The sequence below is a fragment of the Agelaius phoeniceus genome, chromosome Z (assembly GCF_051311805.1).
Source record: "Agelaius phoeniceus isolate bAgePho1 chromosome Z, bAgePho1.hap1, whole genome shotgun sequence".
Classification (NCBI taxonomy): domain Eukaryota; kingdom Metazoa; phylum Chordata; class Aves; order Passeriformes; family Icteridae; genus Agelaius; species Agelaius phoeniceus.
In genome coordinates, this window is record NC_135303.1 from 49,220,104 (window position 1) to 49,226,103 (window position 6,000).

Genomic DNA, 6,000 nt, shown 5'->3' on the forward strand with positions numbered 1-6,000 from the left:
ACCCCAGACTCACTCTAGGATACTCCTCTGGGCGAATACCAGCATAAGATCTGTCATGCTGAATATGGACTGCCTTCTTCATTGACAAGATCTTTGTCCTAATGGTTTGTCAGCACCCAGCTCACATGGTTCCAGGTTCTTTTATAGAGTTGACATATCTCAGTAATTATTTTCTAATCTGTGTTTATTACACCCTCAGTATTGTAATTTCTTTTATGCCCCCTGATGCCTTGATCCAATCCAGCACCACATCCACTGTTAACTCTCCCCTCAAAGAGGACAGGAAGATTCCTTCTCCTCCTAGGCACAAAGACATATTTACCTATCAATGGGTATGTTGGCACACATCCCAGGCCATGCCAGCAGTTTTGTCTCCCTAGCTGTCGGTCTGAGGAGGGCTCCAGGGTGCGTGCCACCAGCACACCCTTGTCATAGTTGACTGCAATATGCCAAACCAGCCATAAGAAACTCCTGGAAGAGAGTTTCTCCAGCACAGAGTGGGATTCAGCCCCAAGCTCTGTACCTTGTGTAGCAAAAGCCAAGAGCAAGGAAGGAGGGAAGTGGCTCTGTGGCCATGGCCTCTCCACCAGAGAACAGCGGCACTACAGGGAGGATCCACGCTCCTGTCCCCTTGCCATGTCTGCTGTGCCAGGCTGCAGCCATGCCCAGAGCAGAGACACAGCTCAGCAACTTCACATCATCGTATGAAGGAAGACTGTCTCCCACATCCCACCTCATCTTATATTCCTGCATCATGGCCACTGTGTATTCCTTGAATCCTTCCTGGGTTTGACTGAGGTGGCAGGCTGCTGGTTTCCAAGCCTGTGTCATTCCTTCATCCAGCATGCATCTGCAGCAGTGTCACAATCACTGCTATAAAGTTCAGGGTGGCCCCTTGCAAGGAAAAGAAGATGCATCAACATTGTCTCTCTGTGCCCAGCTGCTGGAAAAAACTTGAAGGTATTTCCAGCTGTTGGAGAGAGAGTTTAATGCATGGAAGAGTCTGTCCCAGCTCTGCTCCATGATTGCATCCTGTCCAAAGGAACAAGAGTATGCCTCCAACTGCTGTGAAAGTGAAGATGTGCTTGGAAATCTGACCTAAGTCACCCAGCCTCTCATCAGAGAGTGTTAAAAAAGAAGAACCACTCCACAGAGACAACCAGGGCTTTTCTTCTTCACTATGTGTTTCTCCAGGGTACTTATTTACCACAAATTTAAAGATCTTGCTTAGCACTACTGTGAGCCCAAAACACTCCAAAGCATTGGGGCATGGAGGGCACTGGAAAAAATTTTTATCCAAATAGTTGTTTAATGCCTTTTCATTTAGAAGGCATTCTGATGACATGTTCCACAGGGACATGTATTCAAACACTCTCTCAAGATTCATTTAATGTGGGCCAGGTGAGACATGACCATAATGGGTTTCAATTTGATTTGGATTCATTTGACTGCCCTTCCAGAACTCTTGTTCATTAACAAATGTTTGCTGTATGAACTTTTTAACTAGTAAAGTATTTTATATCCACCAGTAGCTGTTTGGCTTGACTATTACTCAAGACACTCTCAAAAACTCACATTTCCTTTGATAAGCATGGAGGCACTGTTGCAAGGCAGGGAACACAACACAAAGGAGCTTGAGGGCTGAGTTAATTTTGTGTAAGAAGAAAACCTCAAATGCAGACATTATCCTTTGTTTCTAAGAGCAGATTTGTGAGATCATTACTGAAGGAAAAGAAATTAACTCAGTAGACTATGGATAATTTTTAGAATAAATGCAGATCAGACATGTGTCATTTTTGGGGTCTGGATGACAAGCCATGCAGAGCTATGAAACTCTGTGTGTGTGTGTGTGTGTGTGTGTGTGTGTTGTATGTGTTTGTAGTGAATTCATTGACTGAGTAGCAGTGAACTCTGTAAGGAGGTGGGCCAAGAAAGAGATGCAGCAGTCCCAGCAGTGAACAGAAATCTCAGAACCTCAGAACCTCAGAACCTCAGAAGTGAGCATTCACATAGCTATGCCTAAATTGGTGGCTTCAAGCAGCAGGACAAGCAAGGAGGAAGAGCATATGGCTTTTTTCATGTTGTGGCTTATGCCAAACATTTTGTCATGCATGGTGAGGTTTTGGAGGGATTTAGCACTTTACAAGCAGACTTTACAGGAAAAGGTCCATAAATGGGGTCCATATGATTGCATAAATAGAGGAAGGTGCATTTGGATGCTGCAAGGAAAACTTCAGGGATGGTCCTGTGACTTAAAAGATAAAAGAGGCCTTAGTTTTATCATCCCTACACATTGTCCCTACCTTGCAGTTCTTCCTTATTTTCAGAATAGCTCCCAGAAGCTTATAAGTGTTCTCCTGCACATTGCAGATATTCCAGCCTATAATACAAATATCCCACTCCCTTCTTCCCAGGACTCCTTCACCAGATCAGGATCTGGTGAAGCTTCAGGGGATCCTGAAGATATCTCAGGTTTTCAGAGAGAAGCAAATATTAACATTTCCAAAATCACAGCGTTCCTAGGGGGCAGCAGGGTGGCCAAAACCATATCTGACAGAAGCTCACCCCTCTGCATCTCCATCCAGTATCATGTGGCTTTCTCCAGCACGAACTCCTCCATCCAGAATAAAGGCACAGGCAAAGGGAATTCTTCTTGCTGTGGAAGCAGTGGTAATTTTCCCTCTAAAAGGAAAATTTCCTCCAATGTACTAAAAGAGAAACAATAAGACCACCTATATAAAACAAATAATATTGTTTGAGTTGTCAGAACTTAGTTTAGTATCTCCATCTGAAGTTCTCAGACCACAAAAACTGACTCTTATAGTGAATAACTTTTAAATCTGTTACGTATGAATGGATATTATTAATGCTATAGCAGTAGGCTGGAAGAGTGCACACATAAACACTTAATCCTAATCCAGAACACATACATGACTCCAGCTCTCTACAATTCCCATTCTGTATCTTTCAACGGCAGGAATTTCACATTACGATCAGTTCCAACTTTAGGTATCTTATTTTGGAAATAATCTTTTCAAAATATGTTAATGCCTTAAGCATCCCACACAGAACTAGTTGCTCTGAGTTCTCCATTATTCTTTTAGCATAGTGAATGCACACTTAAAATTTCCTAATAGGTACTAAGAAGCTCAAGGCAGAAAAGATTTCCAAAATAACTCATGCTATTTTCAGAGAATCCAATTTAAACAAGTGCCAGCTAAAATATATCTGGATTGAAAAGTTTTCTATAGTAACTTGCAAATACAAAATCAGTCACCAGGACAGTTCTAGCTGCTGTCTTTTTTGTCACAGACCTATACTTCTGTCCAGTTAAAAATTCCTAGTTTGAAAATAGAAAGGTGTGAGATGAGCATTGATTTTTATCTAAATGTTTCAAAAAACAGATTCATGTTTCTAAACCACAGATTACAGGTGAGGTCAAAGGATAAACCTGTCCAGGGGTTAGTACAAGGTCAGAGGATGAGTCTGTCCAGGGGTTAGTACAAGGCTTGCTCTTGCAGCTACTGGAGGAAATGGAGCTATAGCTTCTGAACACAGGATTGATGGTCAGGTTCTGGCCAGTGCAAGTTTGGGCCAGTTGTGGCCCACAGCCTTCTGTGTGCATCTCAGAGACCTTGTGTTGCAGCATCCCAGACAAGTGCATTTGTAAGATCAAGACCAGAGGACCCACTGCACCTACTCTATTTCTCATCCTGGCTCCCTGTGACAGTGTTCACAGGGCTTCTTGGATGAGTCAAGAGATGAGAATGCTGACTTTATGTTCAGAAGGCTTCATTTATTATTTTATTTTTTATATATATATATATTACATTATAACTATACTAAAAAGAAAAATAGAAGGAAAGGTTTCCTCAGCAGGTTAGCTAAGAATAGAATGGAAAAGAATGAATAACAAAGGTCTGTGGCTCAGACAGAGAGTCCAAGCTATCTGGTCTGTGGTTGGCCATTAATTGTAAACATCCAAGATGGCCCAATCACAGCTAAACCTGATGCATTCCACAGCAGCAGATAACCATCGTTTACATTTTGTTTCTGAGGCCTCAGCTTCTCAGAAGGGAAAAAATCTTAAAGAAAAGATTTTCACAAAAAGATGTCTGCGACAGCTCCACCTTTCAATTCTCACTGCAGAGCAAAGCAAAAGCTACTTCATGATACAAAAAGGGGGAAAAACTGGAGCTGAACATAAAGAGAAGCTGAAAACCGGGTTTCGGTCACACAAAGCTATTGGGAAGTTCTGCTATTTTGTTTCCAAATGTTAAAGCCTTTGGTATGTTCTCTGCCCATCTGAAGGTCAGGCTGCAGATCCCAGCCTCTATGTGAGATTTTAAGCCTTTCAGCAAGCAATTTCCAGACTCCAGGCTCTTCTCACAGACTCCTGTGACCCTTACTGTGTGCACGCAAGTCAAAGAATCTGTTAGGAGGAGGTATGAAAGGTATGAAGGGCGTGCTTGAATGCTCAGGCAGGCAGAGAAACATGGCTCATCCTTTTCAGCATGTGCTGCTGCTGTGAACCCTCCTGCCCACGCTGGTGCTGGGCTGGGCAGAGGGCAGCCCCTGCTCAGCACATTCAGATCCCTGGACACAGGCTCCTGCTTCTATTCTGAACAGCTTGGAGACAGTTTCTCTCCCACAGCAGCTCCTCATGTCCCTGCACCACTCCCCAAACTCCCCTGCTGCCTTTTCATAGCTCAATCTTTCTATTTAGCTGCTTTACTTCCAACACCAACGACAGGTCCCCTGGGGCAGCTCTGTAAGTAGAATCAGCAGATGGAATTGTCTGCATCAAGAAACAAACAGCAAAAAACCCTCTTCTTTAGCCCTAAAGAAGTGGATGTCAAGCCCCTTCCCTTCCTGGAGAGATCAAGACTGTACAGGTCTCTAGTATGACATTATCTGCCACAGAGCAGACCCCAGCACTCAGGAAGATTTGAAAGCCTACATCCTAGAAACTCAACAAGATCAATCCCACTGGGGATGGAGGAGCCAAGGCAGAGCACTGACTAGCACCCACACGCATCACTTCTTCCTCTGTCTCAGTTGGACAGACAGAGCACAAGCCATCAGGAAAGTTCACACACTGCTGCTTTAAATAGCAGCTAATTCCCAGAGCCCAGAACTCAACAGAAAGCTGCCTGAGGAAAAACATTCAACAGCCTAAAAATCCCAAATTAATTCATTCTGATTGCTGCTGCCAAATAAACTGAAGTGGATTAATGGCAGCACACAGCAGACAACTGAATGTAAGGGCTGGCTTTTGTCTTGTTGCTCAGCTCTCCAGAAGACATCATAGCACATCTCCGTGCAGAGAGCTCCAGCTGCTCTGCCCCTACACAGCATTTGTGAGACAGGAGGCCAGGGGCTGGGGCTGGGGTTCCACAATCTGTGTGGGTATGCATCTGCTTTCAAGGACATGTTGAAAACACCCCAAAATCAGCCTGTGGAGGACCAGGGCTGAGTTTGCACCTTGCCCCAGCAGCCCCAGTGCAATTGCTCACCTTCATACAGCCCCAGTGCCACTTCCTCAGCACAAGCCCTGAACCACCCACCCTGGCCCATCCCTGACTGCAGAGGGTGTCCTCCTCACCAAGGATCTCACACTTAATTCCCTTTCTGCCACGTTCTGCCTATGTCAGACCCTTGAGGTGGATTCTCTTAAGACAGAGGCAACAAATTACCTTCAGGCAGGGCTAGTGCCCACATCATGGGTATGGGGTTTCTGTCTTCCCTCATAACCCATCTGTGCCAGAACTTCACACACTGAAAATCAAATCTCCTAAATGAGCATGTGCACACCTGGGAAAATGGTGGTGGCTTTCTGTGAAGCACAGAAATTAAGAGCTCCCCATCTTCCATTTCATTTGGGAGTCTCATCCTCCAGCAGCCCTTAGCTCCTTGAAGCAATGTCCTCAGGGAGCTCCACCCTCACCTGTCAGCACATCATCAACCAGCTTCTTGCTTTTGTTGGGTGCACCTGAGAGA